General features: G+C 40.0%; 1 long non-coding RNA gene across 1 annotated transcript in view; it reads right to left on the reverse strand.

The window, feature by feature from the left end:
* Positions 1-21,863, reverse strand: part of LOC121138960 — a 112,462-nt gene that overhangs the window by 9,991 nt on the left and 80,608 nt on the right. Inside the window, exon 2 of the long non-coding RNA XR_005875829.1 lies at positions 19,497-19,625. This is a non-coding gene — a long non-coding RNA (uncharacterized LOC121138960). The remainder of the gene's footprint in view (positions 1-19,496; positions 19,626-21,863) is intronic.

Genomic DNA, 21,863 nt, shown 5'->3' on the forward strand with positions numbered 1-21,863 from the left:
TTAAAGTAGAATTATCTTGCCATTATCTAAAAATTTGCCTTCAATATAGTCCATTATTAACTACAAGCCATACTTGGCGCATACAAGTAGTAAATAGAAAATTCCAGAGATGATTCCTAAGTTTTAATTGTGTGTCATTGTAAATGACATGACAAATTCCTATTCATCTTTTTCTTCTTGCAGGAGACTGTGTTGCCACTAAGCCACATATATACTCTGTATATATCATCTCATATCCTGGTATATGTATTCTGTAATTCACCCCATTGGTCCTACACACACACACACACACACACACACACACATATATATATATATATATACATACATAAATATAATCTGAAAATCACCCTGTGATCCAGCATATGCACACGGCATGTATACATTGCCTCTTCACTTTATAAATGTCCAAGAAAGCAAACTGACTGTCACTGTGTCATGGGGCTTGTGTTAGAGTAATACTTGTTTTATTTGGTCCCATGGTACAAAAGTAGTGATGGTAGCAATTCAGATCTACCAAAGAGAATCCATAGAGTGCTTCCTGTTAAATGATATGGTGAAGAATGTTCTTCTCAATGGAAGGTAACAATGCAATTATGCTTGAACTGTGGGGAGTATGATCCATGAACTCATAAGAGGGGAAATTGTGCTAATTTTGCTGTTGCATTTTAAATGGCAACTTTATAGCCATAGAGTGTGATGAATGCTTGGCAAAGGTCTGAAACTTGGGTAAGCATGTATAGAAAAAATGAACCTAGTAGGTATTTTAATAGCATAGATGTGGTTTAGACATTCCATGGAAGGGTCTCAGCCATGGACAAGAGGATTTACTGTAGTCTAGAAGAGTTATTGGCCTATCCTGTTTGCACTTTAGTCCTGACTTTCTTGCTTCCTCTGGTCTAATTTAGTGCTGGTTACCAGTGTGAATTTTTGATTGTTGTGTAACTAATTTCCATGAGGTTATCCCCTTACCATACCATTCGTGTGTCAACTGACATTTCTGTAGATGGAAGTCTTCCTGACATCTTGATATCTCTGTTCTCTGGGTAGTTTAGAACCAAGGATCAAGTAGGGTGGCTTCTAATCTGGAGGTTCTGGGGAAGCTTGGACTTACATGTCCACTCACTGTGCTAACAGAATACTGTTTCCTGTGACTATACACCTGAGGTCACTTTTGTCACTGTAAGCCATGGTATCAGCCTTTTCTTTGCGGTCACCTACATTTCATGTCACATGTCCTCTCACACAATCAAAGCCAACAACATCATATGGAATGTCTTCATATTTGTAACATCTGTGTGCTAACTAGAGAAATTCTCCATTTTTAAAGGATCAAAATTGAATCTTATGTATCTTCAAATCTTCCAGTCTTCACAGTTCTGTGTTGGACAGAAAGGGGCTGGGAATATTGTAGTTCCTTCTATGTGTCTGTGTCACCTATACTCCTGGGGTAATATGTATATCTTGTAAGACAGGGATAAGGATGTAATGCTGTGTTATAGATAGCATTCCCACAATATTTTGGGCAATACTGAAGAAATTTTTACTTGTTTAAAGGATACAGACTTGTATCCACACAGCTGCACTTAGGTGACTTCATGATGGATCCTGCAGCAAGGAACTGTTATGTGGCCTCAGTGAGCTAGAGACATTTGCTCCTGCTTGAGAGTCTGCAGGGACAGGGCAGTGACAGGTGGGGAGATGCCCAAAGGAAAGAAACAGAACAGGAAAAGAAAGAGAATAGAGGCAGGAAGAGGAAGGAAGGGAGAGGAAATACAAAGAATGCCCACATTAGAATCTTCTGAGATTCTTTTTTCAAAATCACTTAGACGAATTTAACCACAGACCAAATTTAATTAAAATTTCAGGCCAATGTCTTTAAAAGCACTGAAAACCTTCAGATACTCTGGGGGGATTTAATCTGCAGGGCTGAAAGACTAGGGACACACAAAGTACTCCTAGAGCAGATGCCTAACTTCTAGACAATTTCTAAGGTAGAATAAGAAACAGTTCTTGGAGGCAGATCTCCTTCTAATAAAAAATAAAAGTCGCTGCAACTCCCAATGGCATAAATGGAGGTGTAGTTCAGTCCTGCTTTCTTCATTCCATAGTAAGCAGCAAGATCAGTAGGGACAGACTGGAGAAGGAACAGTGTTCCAGAGAGCTTACCCTTCCTAGTCCAATCAGTGAGTTCCAACTGGCAAGCCCCACCTTACGTGTGGGCTTAAGGCATGGTAGGTTTGAATGAAAGGAAGACACACAGACTTAAACGTGTGGAGGCCCACAATCATTTATAACTCCAAATTCAGGGATCTAACACCCTCTATGGCTTCCACTACCACTAGGCTTTCCATGCTGGGCGAATAGACACGGGTGCAGGCAAAACACTAATACACATACGATAAAAATGATTCTTTAAAAACTGCCTTGGCACTGTATGAAAACACACAGATTTCTTAAAAATATAGTTATTTAAAAATTCCTTCAAGAGTTGTATGCAAATTATTTAATATGTTTAGAATTGAAAGAATATGTATTTAATCATTAGCATCACACTTTTTCTTGCCTAACAATTTGAAATAAATTATTGTTCCATTTATAAATTCCTCGGTCAACTTATAAAATGTTAAGTGTCTTTTTCACTTCAGACCAATAATATCATCATCTTTATGTTGTCTAGTAAAATTTTTCCTCTGAAACCCATAGAACAACTGATCCAATCTCTTGGAGTCCATGAGCTGTCATGGACTCTAGACCAACAGCTGGGGAACCTGTATGCGACAGAACTAGGCCCTCTAAATGTGGGTGACAGTTCTGTCTGTTTTTGGAGCCCCTGGCAGTGGGACCAGGACCTGTGCTTGAGCTGTCCTTTTGGAGTCCATTCCCGATAGTGGGCTGCTCAACCTTGATGCAGAGGGGAGGGGCTTGGTCCTGGCTCAACTTGGTATGCTAGACTTTGTTGACTCCCCAAAGAAGGCTTTATTATTTCTAAGAAGTGGGTGGGAGGTGGAGGGATAAAAAATGGGGGGAGTGGGTGGAGGGAAGGGAGGGGAACTGTGGTTGGTATGTAAATGAATAAAAATTAAAACAAAAAATTAACTCTGAAGAATGAGCTTTAATGAAAATATTGCCATTGAAATTCCAAGAAGTACTTTTATCTTGAAAAAACTTTCCAGAAAAGTTCATTTCTGGGCCCCTTTTACTGTTCTACTTAATGTCAAGTCCTGCGACTGGCCAAGGTACTGGTGGGAGAAGTTGCACTAATGCAGAACCTTGGGCACTTTCAATTCTCTTTGTAAAGTCGAAACTGGAAGCAATTACTTAATGTTCTTTACTGTTTTTGAATTATTTCTTCTTTTTTCATTGTGTCACATTGACATGCCTGCCTTTCTCAGGGCTCAGTGCTGAAGTGAATTATTAATAAGGTAAGTAGAGTGATCAAGTAGAAAAACTAGGCAACAGAGATCTGCCAGGCCAATCCCAAAGTGGGGGGTGGGAGGTTGGGCCAAAGGGCAAAACTCCTAAATGGCAGAAAACAGAATCCATCCACTATTCAGCTTCTTAGACACAGAACAGCAGACAGAAATTGGCAGCTCTGGTCAAAAAAAGTATCTTTGCACCTAAGTTATTTTTCTAAATTAATTTTTATTAAAAATATTTCTGTACAATATATTTTGATCATGTTCTTTCCCTTCCTTCAACTCTTCCCATCTCACTCCCCACCCAGCTCAGCTTCATATTCTCATAGTCTCTCTCTCTCTCTCTCTCTCTCTCTCTCTCTCTCTCTCTCTCTCTCTCTCTCTCTCTCTCTCTTTCTCTTTCTGTGTGTATATATGTGTGTGTATGTCTTACTTCCTCCAAAAACAATAAATGGAAAGGAAGAATATCAACACTAACTTCAGCTTTAATAAAAGGAGATACCAAGTCTCAAAAGACGTATAACAATTTTAGTAAAAGGGACACAGAAGCTCAGAAGGTCAACATTCGCCTGTTGGACCTGAGTTCTATCCTGTATTCTGTGTATCTTGCCTATCCACACCCTCTGTGATCCTAATCTCCCCAGGATTGAATTGCTGAGGGTCAATATGATTATGACAGTGAGGCAGTCCACAAGCAAAGCAGACCGAAACACTTAACTAAGCTATTCCAACTGATAGTGTCCTTGTATCTAAATTGGTCCTAAAGTATAATATATATGTGCTATCTAAATTACATGGGAGGGGCTGGAGACAAGGCTCAGTGGGTAGACGCGTCGCATACTCTCTTGCAGAATCCAGTTTCCAGCACTAAATTGCTCACAACCACCTGGAATTCCAGCTGCAGAAGACCCAAAGCCTCTGTACTCTGAGGGAGCATGTGCACACACACACACACACACACACACACACACACACACACACACTCAATTTTAAACATAAAACCCAATCTACTCTAACCTACATTATTTTGGAAAACTGGAACTCTGTTTTGATATGTTAGTTCATTCTTATTCATTTTATAGATTTCACTTAGTTAGGTTCACTTTATCTTGTTTGGACTTTTATTTAATGTTTTTAAAATACTTTTAATGTAAACATTCCAAGGTCTGGGTGTCATTTTGTTGCCCATTAAACACAGATGCTATGAGACGTTTTCAGCCACTAACATGGGGTGCAGAAGAGAAGCCTAAAATATCTCATTGTTCCCTGAGCCCAGACACTTCTCTATGAACATCTGGAGTTTTAAAATATGACCTATGACCTTGTAAAAAGAAACAAATCAATGAACTGAACAGTGTATGGTCTAGTGGAGGTCTTCCATCCTTTATTTTAATTTTTGAAAATGCAAAATTCCCTGAGAATGCCAAGTCCCAGGCTGAGAAGGCCAGTGCTATTTTCAGCTTGTCTCTGAAGAATATCCCAGAGGAGGGCAGCAGACACATCTGTGAAGCTATTTTCAGGTTCCTGGATTTTAGAAACATTATGGAAAGTTGGGAAGGAACCAGAAGTGTGACAGGAAGTGATTTATGAGTGAAATCAGGGCAGGAGTATTCGAATGGCTAAACCAAGTGCAACATGGGTAGGCACAAAGGATGCCCTTACCTGCACCTCCCTGAGGGGAATCACACATTGTAAGAACTAGTGCTATGCTAGGTAAAATGTCAGTGGTCACACTAGGGAAGAATGCACCCAGGACCATGAGGTCTAGACTCAAAAATTCTGGAGACAGGATTCTCAGTCCCTGCTGGTTTCATCTTCCCTTTGGGACCTCATTCCTAGTGTCATTGTGCAACAGGCATTCCCGTACTGTAAATACCTGTGTACATTACTTGAAATATTTGCATATCACTTGAAAACCTTTCTTAAAGGATTATTCGGGGCACAGGCACTTCTAAATGGCAGAACAACATTTATGGATAACATCTTAGTTAATGGCTAAATATGAAAACTATTTCAACAGAAAACTATTTGATTAATAGTTATAAAATAAATTATTGATATACCTTTTAGTAATGATTATTTTCTTTAAAGTATGGCAACTTTTGCACTCTATATATCAGCATTTCTCCACTTCAATCAGCATAACAATCAGTTTATGACACTGGTTAAAATGTAGGTTCAGACGCTGTAGATCTGGCTAGGGATGGAAACTTGACTTTATTAATGAACTATCAAACAGGTCCAGAATGCTCATGTGTGCACACAGGAATCTGGGAGGAGAGGAAGAGATGATGCCTCAACTTTCCTATCAACTAAAACTTCCAGTACCAGGAATATCTTGTTGAGCCATTGGCCACAAGGGTCCCTTAGGTACCCACAAAACATTACTGGATATAACTAATGCTATTGGTTTTCCTGTATAACTTAAGGATAAGGCTCTATTGTTTAGGATACTACTTACTTATGCCATGAAAATTTAAAAAATGAGCTGATCCCCTACTAGAAACGTCATCCGTACTAACTAGTATTCATTGTACTGGAAGGTACTATATACATTATGAGAGGAGAAAAGTAACTCTATGACTTCCAGTAGCTCTCTGCCTACAAGATGCGGGTGCAATGATGGCACAAATGTTTTGGGAGTAACAATTTTTTAAAAAATGAATTTAAGGCCAAGAACCCAAAACTAGATAGCTCATGGACCTAGGGGAAAACCTTCTACTATTTACTCTGCTAAAGGGACACAGCAATAAAATGATTTTGAATGACATATTGCCATATCCATAGACCACTGCCTACTTAACACACATCAGAGAAGCTTTTTGCAGTAGGTGGGAATTAACAATGAGACACACAACTCGACAAGTGAGATACTTTGGAAAACTCAGGCCTTAATGGGGCATCTTTATCAAACCACTATTGACAAGGCTCTGGGATCTTTTCAGAAGGGAAGGTGGAAATATTGTAATAGCTGGAGGGAATATCCAAAAGATGCCCATTCATACAACAAAGAGGTCTGTTCCACTATGTTCATAGCAGCTTTATTTGTAATTGCCAGAACGTGGAAGCAACCTAGATGTCCCTCACCTGAAGAGTGGATAGAGAAAATGTGGTACATCTACACAATGGAGTACTATTCAGCAGAAAAAAATAATGGAATCATGAGATTCGCAGGCAAATGGATGACACTAGAAGAAACCATCCTGAGTGAGGTAACCCAGTCACAAAAAGAGAAACATGGCATGTACTCTCTCATATATGGATTTTAGACATAGATCTGGGGAGTGCCAGCCTACAATCCTATGGCCAGAGAGTCTGGGAAACAGAAACTTTATTTAGTGGCTGATCGAAGAAGAGGCAGACTCCCTTGGTTAAGTAATGAGCTGAACTCAAGAAAGCCAGTAACAGAGAGGGAGGACTGATGATCAAAGGGATTAAGACTGGGCTGGTTTAACCCCCAGAAACAGCTGACCAGACAAAGGTTAACTCTTGAATCCCAGGCATTAGCCTGGGAAGCCAGCATGGGACTGATCAAGACCCCCTGAATCTGGGTGTCAGTGAAGAGGCCTAGGGAATTTATTGAGCCTTGGGCAGCAGATCAGTACCCATCCCAAGTATACACACGGACTTTGGACTCCAATAGAACAATGTGAGGTGCACTCTCACCCAGAACTCTTGGGAAAGGGTCTAGGCCCTGCCCTATATGAAATGACAGACTATGGACACCCCCATGGAGGGCCTCACCCTCCCTGGAGAAATGAGAGGATAACGGGGGGGGGGCACGGGTGGAAGGGAGGGAATGGGAGAGGGACCTGGAACTGACTTGTGAAGCAACCTTGATTCTTATCTAAATTTAAACTGGAAAATAAAATTTAAAAAAAAAAAAGAAAGAAAGAAAGAAAAAAAAATGGAAAAAAAATAGCTGGAGGGAATTGGTGGATAATGCCAAGGAAACAGTCTTCCAGACAAAACAGGTCTGATACGCGTATGAACTCAGAGATTGTGGCAGCACGCATAAGCCCTGCACAAGTTCAATTTAGACGAAAAAAATCACAACACAAAGAAAAGGAAGTGTTTCCCAAAGTCACACATTTAGCCAATAAGCTAGAGAGGGAAAGTCAGTTTTCTCCAGTGGAATGACAATGAGTATATCAACCACATTCCATAGCAAGTCCGGTGCTCAGTAGTAGTACATGGCCAACACAAAATGAGCTCAATGGTTTTCTCTGTCTCGGTCTCTCTCTCTCTCTCTCTCTCTCTCTCTCTCTCTCTCTCTCTCTCTCTCTCTCTCTCTCTCTCTCTAGTGTGTGTGTGTGTGTGTACTTTTTGTTTTGTTTTGGTATATTTTGGCTTTTGGATTGTTTTTGTTTTTATTTTGATTTTGTTGTTGTTGTTGTTTTGTTTGTTTTTGTTTTTGTGAGAGAAAATGAACATGAAGTTGGGTAGGTAGAGAGGTGGTGAAGACCTGGGAGGGGAATTGATATGATAAAATATACTGTATAAAATTTTAAACAAATTTAAAAAAAGAAAGAGATAATTAAGTCTCTAGAAAAAATATTTCCATAACCCAAATGTGTCAATTCATGTACTTTTAAATTATGTCAAGAACCAAAATGTTAAATACAGTAAATAAACTAGGATCCCCCAAAAGTGGTATTTCACAATCAGTACAAAGTAACTTTGGCCTGATGATTCTGGCTCTTTCTTTTTTTTTTCATGTAAACTCTAATGTCTTGTTTGCAATTTGCAGTCATTGTAAATATGTCACTGTGTATAACTGCCACAGAAGGTATTGAGTACTCTGGGCAGGTTAGGGAAGGCCAGGAAATAAAAATACTTGAAGTTAACATCCTAAAGAGTGTTTCTGATGCTGCATGCTCCCTCAATAGCATATGGCACATGTTCCTCAGAAAACACTTTTCTCATCTTGACTTACAGTGAAGTAAATTGAGCAAATCACCCTCTTGGCGATATTATATCACCAACCTAGGGCTTTTATTCTTCTTTTTGTATTTGACTGAATGCAACAGTTTCTTCAAAAGTATAATTCTTGATACCTTAACAATTTTTAATTTAGGTGTGTATGTTTTTCTCATTACTTTTTACACTTTTATTATATATTTAAATTACAAACAAGCTTGCTTCCCATGTCAGTCCCCAATCCCTCTCCCTCCCCTCCATGCCCACTCCCTCCCCCCAGCTCCCCAACCCCCCACCCAATCCCCACTCCATTCCCCAGGGAGGGTAAGGCCCTCCATGAGGGATCTCTAGAGTCTATCATTTCTGTTTTTCTCATTATTAATTAAACATATATTAATATGCTCATTGAGGCTTTTCTGTATACAGACACACTAGTGTTTAGTGTGTGTCTGTATGTGTGTGTGTGTGTGTGTTTCTCTCAAGCTTGGATTTATTATTGAGGCTTTAAAAGTAAATTAAACGATTATGTGTGACAGTCTTGAATATTTATCAGTAACTTACAGTTGAGGGGATTTAAATCCCTACCTACTGATCTCATAAACCACATTAGAAAGTCTTTAGGACCCAATAGAAATCAAATGAAAGTATGAGAGCTATTTTACAAGCAGAAGTGATGTGATAAATGGATACACATGTAGGAAATAACATATTCTTTGTAATTACTTATTTTCCAGCTGTGTTCCCAAATAATCATCCTTCAAAGACTACATGAGAGAGTTCTATAAGGATGGAAGAAACTGTTGTGGACTTGGAGTCTGTGGTCTTTCTAAAGTTGTTTGGTTTTTCTTTTTTCAATAAAAGGTTAAAAATGCCTTCTCTTTCCTATTTAATAGTCCAGTGAATCACTTTTCTAATGATCTAAACACGGCGTAGCAAAAGGCACCATCAACACATGAGACCATTGGACACTTGGGAGGGATCGTGTGCAAACTAAGATGTCAATTACAAAACATTCAATTTCTAGGATTTAGCATAAAATTCAAGCAAACCATAATCATTATGGATTTCACACTAAAATAACATTTTACATATATTTGGTTTAATGAAATTGTTATGATTAATTTTACCATTTGCTTTTACATATCTTAAAAATTGTTAATTTAAAATACATCGTGGATTGGTATATAGTGTCTACTGGACAGTACTGTCATATATTGTAAATGGAGATTGCTTGCTTGGTTTTGAAATGATACTCAATTTATGACTATATTCTTAAGTATTTTATATGTATTAAGTTGATCATCTCCACTTGGAAAATGAGGATTTGAGCTTAATTAAAGCTTGAGGAAGTCACACATCCAGCCTACCCTAGTCTAATGTAGTTCTAAGACATCTTGGGCTACATAGTGAGTACAACAAAAATTAGTACATGGAGAATCCTTAGTGAATAAAACATTACTATTAATAAAAACCAGGAGTAATCCTATAGTCTACAATGCAGCCTCATCAGACCTCCACCTGCATTCCTAGTCTTGGTCCATCATGCCACCTTCTGTTGTGATTTTTTGAAAGCATATTAATAGCTTGACAAGATTGTCTCTCAACCACACAATAGCTACTTTTTAAGGAGTCCAAGCCTGTAAAATACAAAGCACCAGTAGGTTATTAATAATATGCAAATAGGAAAAGATGGGAAAATATATTAACGTTATGTGTGTGTGTGTGTGTGTTAAAAGCAGACAATGTTTTGCTAGATTAATTATAAACCTGTTTTAAACCAAAGAACAAGCACATCTCACTAAGGAAGTTACTGGAAATATAATGTTGCACAAGCAACTAAAATTCTTGCGTGTCTAACTCAACCCTGTATTGTTGGGAAATGCTAACCTATCCACTAAATTCCCATTATTCATTATATGAATCACAGGGTGGACCCTTTCAAACAGGCTGATATGCAACTGTAATAAAGGCTTGAAGAGCCTGACCCACACTCTTGACTTAGAGATCCTTACCCTGGGAAGAAAAACAAACAGGCTCTAAGATCTTTGTAGCCTTCCTCCCCTACCCAATACACATACCCTCTGCATCCTCCTCCAGTCTTTCCATGCTAAGTTGCCTGAGAAAGTATCCAAACCCTGTATTTTCCCATTCTCCTTACTCCCAACTAAAGTTGTCTTCTTCTATCATGAACTGCCTTTGCCCTAGTTAGCACCAACCCAATGGCTTCAAATCTAACAGTTTATAGGGCAGGTCTTTTCCCACCCCTTGGCTACTTCTCACAGTATCGACTATTGCCTCTTTCAAGTACATTCTTCTTGCCCCTCCCTATTTTGGACAAGTTTCATTTCAAAGTACTGACTGTGCAGCCCCAAACCTCAGAATTGCAGCCGCCTACCTTCCCACCTCTGCCTCCTGGGTTCTGAGACCACAGATCTGCCCCTCCATTCCCAGACCAATTCTCTACTGTCCACAGCTTCTGCATTCTCAGACTCTTCTTGGTCGCTTCAAAGGAGGTCCTTTGGCAGGTGCTCTCTGTCATCTCTCCCTTTGACCATAACATTCCGCTATCCCTGGTGTTCTCTATATCCCTCCTATAAACCCCCATTCTGCCATGAAAAATGTTAACCTTTCCTCTGGATTTCCCACTGTTTGTCCGAGGGCTGCTGCTTTCCTTAAATTAGAGACACTCTGTCAGTAAGAGCGTCAGATCTAGGACCAATAACTGTGGTAGGTTCTTCTATGAAAATCACCTTTTCTTTTCTGCTCCTGTTCTACTTGGTCCATCACAAGTTCACTACAGTGTCTTAGGGTTTGGAGGGGGACCTGACACATAACAATGTGTATAAGTATGATTTTGGCTCCAACTCAAAACCACCTAAACAAAGAAAAAAATGAAGTCTCTGCCATCATCACAACTCAAGTCATCTACTAGGTCATTCTCATGCCATTAATATGTGCACATGGGCGCCCGTAGGAAAGCAGGGAGGGGAGATAATCCCTGCTGGGGAGTGAGTTCCCACCCTTGTAATCTTTGCACTTCTGCTGCCCAGTGGATAAGCAATAGCTATATCTAGAACAGTCATTCGACTTGCAGGGAACGGGAGGGAGGAACACCCATTGGAGTATTTACCGAGAGGAAAGATTTATGGGTAAATTATATATAAAGGCAATTGCATTTAATATGCTACACATTAGCACATATGGCATGACTATAAGAAACACGCTTACCTACTTTAAGACAAAAAAGAAAAAGGGGAAAAAGAAAGGAATTTTTAAAAAATTGAAATCCTCCTATGTATGAATCTCTTTCTGATCCTATTCATCTTTGGATGTCACTTTCCAGACTTTGCTCCAAGAAATGTGTTTCTTTTTGTCTTAGAAAGCACATTCTTTTTTTTTTAGGTTTTAAATTTCTGAAATTAAGTACTCCTGAATACCTTGAAATCCTGAGGGCTCCCTCTCTCTCTCTCTCTCTCTCTCTCTCTCTCTCTCTCTCTCTCTCTCTCTCTCTCTCTCTCTCTCACCTCTTTCCCCTCTCTCTGTCTGTGTATTTCTCTAACTTTTTCTCTAACTTTTGCTCAGGTATGTAATCCTCAGCAGCATCTTGAAGCTGTTCTTTGGATTGCCTCCTCAGCAGCATCAGATTCTTTGGACTGATTCACATCAGCCAATTCTAAATAAGACATTTGTGTAAACTGTCCTCCCTTTCTGTGTGAACAACCGAGATGTTTCCTGTCTCTCTTCTTGTTGCTCAATTTCAAGTCCATGCTCCCTTTCTCTTGGCCTATGCACTGTTCTTAGCCAGAGCCTTCCCTATGCATCTCTCAAATACATTTATCCCCGATTAAACCTTCCACAGGTTCTCAAAACTTTGCTTTACCTCTACTACCTATTCGTCTTTCCTACTTAACCCCTCACGTTTGAAGACACTGAATCCCTTCAGGTGCGTTGGGTAGGTATCCTTCCCTCTTCCCTCCTAACCACTCTTCTAGTTTCAGCTTTAAATTAGGTTTTTAAAATCAATTCTTAGCAGTGCTGGGCAGTCTAAACACTAATTTCCTTTAGAGCACTTACAGCTGAAGGCATTGTGTTTTCTGACATCACATACCTTCATCCTTGAGCTAGCTGGGATTGATACAGCAGTTCCGGTGAACAGGCCTATCCCTGTGTGGCTTCCTCTTCATTATGTAAGTGTGTATGACTAGTATCTGGCTCATGCATGAGATCCCAATATCTGATAGTCACCTGGAGCCATTTGGATCAAGCTTGCCAGGTTTATAATATCTGAAGGGTCTCATTACACATGAACTCGGAAAAGAAATGGCATCAATATTAGGAAGAAGCAACATGGTGATCCAGGTAAAAGGAGGCAAGCATATTCTACCATGCAAATTAAAGGACTATCATGAGGAAAGCCACCAAGAGGCTACCAAGGAAACTACTCACAGGCACATCTCACTTGCTGCTGGGAAAGCAGACTGGACAGCAGTCCTCCAATGACTCCAGGAATCTGAGAAATAAAATCACATTGTGCCTACAACTGCAGGAGGATCTGGAGACTACTGGGCCTTGCTTTATGGATTTTTTATCCACATCTACACTTTCATTTATGTGCTTTATATTGTTTACAAATCCTCTGTCACACAGAAAGTGTTCTCAAGTCCAGCAGGTTTCCCCACCTTTGTAATAAATCAGCAGTGTTCAGCTCATATAAGCTCTGCCTCTCCTGCATTCCTTGGAACACTGACTTAGCACTGTCTTAACCTGTACTTCTCAAATCACAATTCACAAGACACCCCTCCCCCACCAATAAAATCCTTTGAGCTTTGCAGTTTCAGTTTGGGCTAATTGACTCTGTGAAGCTATAGATAGCAAATACCTTTGGCTTGTGGGCCCCAAAGCCTCTGCAGCAACTACACAATTCTTCCATTTCAGAGAGAAAAACACCACAGACCACAACAAATAATGATATAGCTCTGTTCGGATAGTGTTATTTACAGAAATTCAAAGGGCCAACCTTGCTCCTGGGCAGTAGTTGTCAACCTCTTAGAATGTCGATATATACATGATCTAAGATCCTGGTTAAGTGACCCTCCAGGTGGTGCCTGGTGTACACCAGGATGAAAAGAAATGAGTTCTGGTTCCAGAGACTTCATTTTTGCTGGTGGCAAATTCAATGAAAGGCTTTAAGACAAATCTAGATAATTTATAGCATAAAAATATCTGTACGACTTTAAAACGAAAAATTTCTGTACCAAAGGACTATGGATCTTGTTAAGACAGACTTTTGGGAATACATCTTTGGATTCTCTCTGCTTGTAGGGAAAGTTTGAGAACCACTGATGTAGAGCCACTGCTCTACCAGCTGCTGCATAGAACACCATTGTTCCTTCATATAACTGTGCTTAATATCTGAACCACAGCAACGCTGACCATTCTACCTTACACTGGACTTAACATACTTTGTACTCTTCTAGGATTTCAAAGGGGCCCAACTGTTTCAATCTTAAAGTTTTCTGCTGTCCCTTGCAAAAGTTTGCTGTAATTGTTACATCCTTTCTGGTCCATCTCTTTTAAACATCATTCCACGCACTGAGCATTCTGCATCTTCTGTACCAATCCCAACTAATTTTAGGGAGATGTCACCATTCAGGGCCATCTATCCCTCTTATATGGATCACCAATGATCTTGCTATTCGTACTCCAGGCCAGTTTGAACAGGACCTGAAAGAAAAACGGAATTTTAGGCCCTACCTTCAACATAATAGATGATAATATGTTTAATAAGCGGTGGTGGCACACGCCTTTAATCCCAGCACTTGGGAGGCAGAGGCAGGCGGATCGCTGTGAGTTCGAGACCAGCCTGGACTACCAAGCGAGTTCCTGGACAGCCTCCAAAGCCACAGAGAAACCCTGTCTCGAAAAACCAAAAAAATAAAAAATAAAAAAAAATAAAGGTCCCTTCATGGACAAATAGAACTTGGTGAAGAAATGTGAAAATGCTCCCTCCCCGTGTCCACAATGACCTTACTAAACCCTGGTTTTGTGTCTAGTAATGGTTCTGGAAGCACCATTCAATTTCTATGTGCTATGCCCACCTATTTTATGTGGCTACTTGGCTGTACTGTGCTGCCCAATAGTCTGGTCAAACATTAGTCCAGATGGTGCTGTAAAGGGTTTTTGTGAATGTGATTAACATTTACAGCTCCTTAACCGTAAGTAAGGTGATCACCCTTAAAACTGTGGGTGGGCCTTACCCAAATGGCTGAGGGCCTGAAGTTTATTGGAGAAGGTTTTCTGTCCTAAGACTATAAAATAGAAACCTCTTGAGTTTATAATCTGGTAGCTTGTCCTGTATAGTACAGTCTCAAGGCTACAACATTGACTTCTATTTGTGCTTTTTGTTGGCTTAACTGCTCATGAGTTTTTCACTTGCTAGTCCCTAGATCATACAAGTCAATTCATCAAAATATTAAAATGTATCCTCTCTCTCTCTTTCTCTCTCTCTCTCTCTACACACACACACACACCACTCAATAATCCATTAATTCTGTTAATGAGTATTCTAAGGATTGCTATTATGAGATATAATGCCTGTAGTGAGCATACACTGGAAAAATAAACTCTCAAAGAACTTCCTTGTTGGTAAAAGAGATAGCCAATAAGTGTAATCCATAACCTGTCTACCAAAGGGCCATGAGGGGTCCAGGAAGTACAAGTGTACAAAGCCCAGAGAGAAATGGTAGCTGGAGATATCTGTAAGTACTTTCTGGAGAAAGTGCTTTGATCACCAACTACTGCAATCCCTGGCAAATGATTCAGCAGAAAAGGGTATTTTTAAGCAGTCATTGATTATCTAAAGGCCACTCTCTACACTCTCTGTGCACTTACAACACTACTTTGATTCCAATAGTTTTCCAACTTAGGAAGAGAATACCAAGAACAGGCATACATTTAAGAACTTAAAGGCCTCAGGCACCTTCACTTGCCAAGCACTCTGACACAGAATAATTCAATTCACTCTTTTCTTTCAATTTAAGATTCTAACAGTGCTACAAAAACGAGAAAATTCCAGTCATGTGCCCACTCTACCTTTACCTAATAAGATCCTGTTCTGGTCACAACTCAACATGAGATGGTTCACTTTTTTCCCTATATATTTTTAATGAGTCACAAGTTAGTTTCCCTTCCTATATTATATGATAAAATTATACTTAAGCATAAGAAATTGAACTGGGATAGTTTGTTGAACGGAATGTAGTGTTTAGATATTTGAGCCCACATATTTCCAGGTTTGTCATAAGATGGACTCCAAGTTGGCCTGGTGTAGCTGCTCAAATTTGCCAATGAGAACCTTGAGGCATCAAAGCAAATGATTTTATTCCCTGCGCCAGCACAACCAGGAAGGCCAGGAGGAACTATGCATTGCAGGTAACCGGGGTAAGGTGGCTCTTAAGTCAGTGGGCAGCTTTTTGAAGAAGTAATTGAAATCAGAAGCTGTAATTATCTCTCTAAGCTGGGTCTCTGCCATGTCCTATTCATTATGGGATAATGAAAACTTTCTCTGTGACTCTGAGGAGTAAGCACAAGGAGGGTGACTGGAAACAGAAACCTCTCTGAGTAGTACATTTGTAAGAAAGCCATACAAATGTCGCTGCTGGTTCCATGATATGTGCACTGTGGGGGTGGTGCTATTGCATAAGACGTGAATGTACTATGCAAACTATGAGCAATACATATATATATATATATCAATGTACTTCTGCAAAAAAGGTCTCTGAGTCATCCAGGAAAAATACCTAAATTAAAAAAAAATCTTCGGGACTCCTAACCATTCACTCCTATAGTTGGTGAGAAGTTAGCACAATATGACTTAAGTGATGGAGTTTGAAGTGTAGACCAAGAATGACAGCCCACATGGGCAACTCAGGAAGATGTAGACAGGTGAAGCTGCAGAAGTGCTGCCTTGAGCTGCTGTCTCTCCATTTACAGCCCTGTTCTGTCTGTAGTTTCTCTGGGATGGTGAGGTGGAGCCAAATTTGGTTGTCTCCTGAACTATACACTTTCTGCCTGGTTCTCGCTGACTCCTGAGGAACAGAAACTGTGAGACCATCATCTGTAAGGACATCTTCAGATAAGCATATAAATGATTGGAAAGCTTTGCATCCTGATTCCTTTCTCTTTCTTGGGATAGTGACCATTCCTTCTGAGAGGTACTCTTTCCAAACTGGGAAGAAGGCTTAGAGAGCTCTCCCATGGTATAATGCAATGTGTCAAGAATTCAAAGTCTAAAAAATCACATGCCACTGCCACAATTTTCCTGCTATTGGTGGACTAGCTGTGCCTGACAGCTTCAGATAGGACACAAAGATCTTTCTAATCTTCAACTACTTTATCTATAATTTATGTGAAATAGTAATTATGAGTATTTCAGACTTAGCTTGTATGGATTAATTAAACAAGATAACATCAAGTGACTATGTGAAAGAATACTTGGAACACAATAGATTTCAAAATCAGTGGCTCTTTCCATTCTGTCCCTACACTGAGCCTCCTTAACTTAAAGAATAAAGGAATGAACCTTCAAAGACAAATTTTAGGCAGCAGGAAGGACAGTCTTGGCCTCTCACCCTCGAAACTCCATTTAGACACATAGTTGGTCTTTCTGCTTAAACAGCAGATCAAGACATTTACATGCAGTGCAACTAAGATAGTTTGGACCTAAGCCAGCAACATACTAAAGATTAAGTGAGAGTAAGCGGAGGCATAGAAGCTTTTGCACAAGTCTACTTGTGGGGCCAAGGAGCTGAAACAGAATGTAGAGACTCTTTTCATGCAGGCAGCAGAGCAGTGCTATAGACATTGAAGAAATGCTTGATGAACTACAAAAAGTTGATGCAGTGAAATTACCATAGGAACAGAAGAAAGCACGATCATAGTTCAGTGGTGGAGCAATACTGTGATTATATTTTGTATATTTAAGGACAACCAAAGCAAGAAACAGGTAAAAGAATTTTTCCTACATAGAAATTAATCAATCCTAAGATAGGTGTGGTTGTGTGCACCATTGCTATGTAGGGAATAGAAAGGAGGATGCTGGCTGCCAGCCAGTCTAGCTCCAGGTTCAGTGAGAGACTTTATAGCAATAGAGTGGAGGGTGATATAGCATAGTATCCAACATTCTCGTGCAGCCTCTATGAACATGCAAGGGTGCTCAATACCCCCCATGCACACATATGTGTTCACAACCCTTCCACACATACAGACATACACATACACCATAACACACACACACACACACACACACACACACACCTATTCTTTCTCTTCATCTGAAGACTAGCAGCTGAGAACAAAGAATGACACTGAGAACCATAGGCCAACTTTCCTTGTTATAAGGCTTCCACCATCCCATACCCACCTGCTGTGTTCCTAACTTCTACATAATAACGGTTTTAATTTGCTTTCTATCTCTGTGATGAAACACTGTGGCCAAGAGTAACTTGTGGAGAAAGGGTTTATTTGACTAAAATTCTGATCACAGTCCATCACTGAGAGAAGTCAGGGCAGGAACTCAAGGTAGGAATTTGGGGGTCAGATGCTATGGAGGCAAGTAGCCTATTAACTTCTTCTGCCTGTTTTCATATACAACTCAAGACCCAGGAACAGTGTCATCCACAGTCATCTAGGTCTTCCTACTTCAATCATTTATCAAGAAAATGTCCCACAGACCTGCCTACAGGCCAATCAGATAGAGGTATTTTCCCAATTGACGTGCATCAAACTATTCTGTTAGTTTCATTGGTTGTTGCAAAATCTTGAGAAGCAGAACATATGCAGCACTAGTTTCTGCTCTCCTTGGGCAGGCATTTTTATAGACTCTAAATATAATGATTGTCAGGCAAACACTTTCATTTTTCAATTCAAATAAAGCACAGCTCTGGGTTTCCTGGCGTGATTCAACATGAACTTGGACTTTCAAAGCAGGTTTCATGCCTTAGGAATCCTTAACTTGAATCCTATAAAATTAAGGAGATTATTTTTGCAAGCTCTTCTTCACTTCTAAGTGTGAGAGTCAAACAGTACTTCCTGGATGACTTCCTAGCATGGCATGTTTAAACTAGGCATGCTTTCTCACATTACCTCAACTGTGTGCAGATGTCTCAATGTGCAGATGAAGGGAAGCTATCACCGCTTAAATAGAATCCAGAGCTGATACTAAACCTGTGTAACAAAGTGGTCCTGAAATTTGAGGAAACTTGTATGGTTGGGTTACTGCAGGCACACCAAAGCCTCTGAGTCTTTGAGCTCAATATGAGTACTGAAAGGTTGGTGGACAAACAGCAGGGTCTTTTTGAGGACGGCAGAAGTGGTGGATTCTTTATGATTGGACTCTCAATTTGTTTCATATTCATGAAAATGAACATTTAAGGCTTTCAGGTTTCCTGAGAAAAAGAACACTTTGAAAGAAAGAACTACCATTGAAATAATATTCTTTATTTGTCTCAAGCAAGATGTATTAAAATAGAAGAAAAGAAGACTCAAAGGTAGTAACAGGTTGTGGGGGGAACATGTTCACATAAAGGTAAACATGGAAAGACAAACTTTAGATATCCCGATGTGACTGAGTCTGAATGAACCTATTAACTGCTAGCTGTACAATGTGTTGAACATCTTTATTTTGTTTTCATTTATATGGAATTAGAGACCCAGGTTCCCCTCCTATACATGTTCTTTAACTGGACATGATTCCCCGAGTCTGAGAACATGAGGGGCCTGTGACAAGGATTTGTGGATTTACTTGGGAAGTTAAATTCATTGTGTGCTATAAGGGTGCTCTGTCATTGATCTGTACCTCATCTCTGTGTTCTGAAGATAGTTTCACTAAAATAACTTTAAACTTGGGGATCTTCCTGCCTAGGCCTCCCAGATAGCCGACATTACAGGTTTATGATATCAGACATGATTGCGATCCATTTTCTTGATATTTACATATATTTCAATTTGCTGTTCTTTATAACAAAAAATGGACTTCATTGAGAGAAATTAAATACATTGGCATATTTATATGAACACTATGCAACTGTTAACACAGCAGAAACATTAACATGAGAGAGTTTTATGACTTGTTGATAAGGGAAAAAGAGGGAAACCTACCATACTTAACATTTGCTTGGAGGAGTGAGGTAAAGAGATGGCCTTTGATCACATCTGTTGTTGTATTCATTGTCCCCAATTCTTGCCAGCAGCCCAAACTGACTTCAATCAAGAAAAACTCTGTCAATTCTAGAATGAAAGAAGAGATTTATAGAAGCAAAGAGCCTTTGGAATATGTCTTAATCTTCATTCCTCTGAGTCTTCCTTTACTAATTTCCTCATCCATTGGACCAATAAATCTCAATTGTGGAACAATGATACCAGAAGACATCTTTGCTTGTCAAAAAAAGGGGGAGAAAAGGAAATATCCTACTAGCATCTAGTGTTCAAACCAAGGAAATGATTGACGATCTCCCAATCACATGAGCACCTTCTAAAAGTAAAGCAAATACTACAAGAGTTGTTTTGAATAAACTAAAGTCAAAATGTGAGGTAAAAAATTTTGCACTGTGACAAAATGCTGCTGACAGCATGAAGTGGGATAGGCATCTGAGGAATCTATTAATAATTAACTGGGTTCCTGTGAAGGATCAGGAGATAGGTGACTTATCGCCACCCTGGACTGACAAACAATGCAAGATTTAATGCTGGGCAGGACATGAAGTAGATCTAGCAAAGGTAATACCCAAATAACCCAAATCCAAGCATGCTTTGAAGTGTTTTTTCCAATGTTGAAACCTCTCAGCCACAACAAGGTTTGGTATACATGAGATCACCTGGTTAGAAGCCAGGCAGAGATAAAAAAAAAATCACTGCTCCTGCTGCTGAAGGCTGCATTTCCTCCATTCTCTGCCAGCAGTTAGGGGAAGAATGTTGTGCTGACTCACTAATTGCCAGGTACTCAGGTGGGTGCAGGAAAAGAGAGGCACTCTGGACAGCTGAGGGAGCCCAACATGGCAATCACTGATGGGAGTGAAGCCAGCATACTAAGACTCAGAAGACGATGTTCCGAAAAGCAGAGAACCACTGACAGTGGTGGTGGCAGAAACACAACAGAATCCTTTCTGCTGCCAAGGACAGCATAATCAGAAAGGATGACACCAAGTAACAAAAATAGTCAATCAGCCTAGTGAAGAAGAGAGCCAAAATCTTCCTCAAAGGAGTACTGATGCCCCTAGTCTCCTGCCAGCTTCCAGTGCAAGCAGCAGAATCTCTCAAAGGGAGCTTGGCAGTAAAGGCTCCAGGCATTCTAGGGTTGAGCATGCAACGTTTGGAAGGATATATTTATTTATTTATTCAGAGTTTGTGAGAAATGTGCTTCTTATATTTATAAGAAGTTTTCAAAGACAAGGAGAGGAGGAAGAGGAGGAGTACCACAGTTCCCTTTGCCTTGTGGAGCCCTGCTTTGAAACTTGGCTTCATGGAGTTATTCCTGAAACCTTATTGAGCTAATCCCATACTCAATAAATGATGATGATGGCCTTCATAGACAATACCACTAGCCTTCAACTCATTACAGCTGAATCATCATGTCATAATCCCATTTTTAACATGTTCTTTCTTGTGTTGGCACCAGTTATTTCCTCCTGATCTAAATTATGAAACCATGCCTGGTGCTGAGTAAGGACAGGCAATACTGCCTCAGAAGAGAGGCAGTATTTGGCAGTGTCCCTCAAGCCCCCCTCAGCATGAGACCCGGGTCTTTGATCTCAGTATTATGTGGCTCTTCCAGGGGAGATGTAGACAAATGCTCATTCACTTCAGAAATGCACCAATGATAGTACAAAAACAACAACAAAATCAAACAAACAAACAACAAAATCCACTCTAATCCACCAGAGCAAATTGATGTTACTTAGGGAACGGTGACTCAAAGGTAGCTGTGTTGCTGACAAGTCCACCCAAACATGGGAGTTAGCTCACTATAGCTCCCACCTCTCCCTCGAGCTCTCTGTCCTCCATGTGGGCAGCTCCACCAAAGACGAGTTCCTATTTCCCAGTACTTGCTCAATGCTTTTGTAACCTTGGGTATCGTGAGTCTTGGAACTGTCTGAGCCTCCTGAGACTTAGAAACCTCCTAATCCATTCAGGTATGATTCAGGCTTTAATTCAGAGCTAATAGCTAAACAAATGATTTTGTTAGTCAGCTTTCTGCAGCAGCAACAAATACCTGAGATAATCAATAAGAGAGATACTATTGAGGGTCTAGTCCATGATATTGTCCCCATTGCTTTTGGGTCTGTGGTGAGGAAGTATGTGATGGCATGAATACATGAAGAACAAGATCAATTCACTACAAGGCCAGGGTTATAGCATTGAGGAAGTGGAAAGAACTGGGTTCTACTGCATTCCTCAAGGCTGTGTGTCTTTGGTAACTTAAGAAAATCCCCATAGGCCCCACTTTTAAAATGTCCATCATTTCATTGG

The sequence above is a fragment of the Mesocricetus auratus genome, unplaced genomic scaffold (genome assembly GCF_017639785.1).
Source record: "Mesocricetus auratus isolate SY011 unplaced genomic scaffold, BCM_Maur_2.0 Super-Scaffold_6730, whole genome shotgun sequence".
Lineage (NCBI taxonomy): Eukaryota > Metazoa > Chordata > Mammalia > Rodentia > Cricetidae > Mesocricetus > Mesocricetus auratus.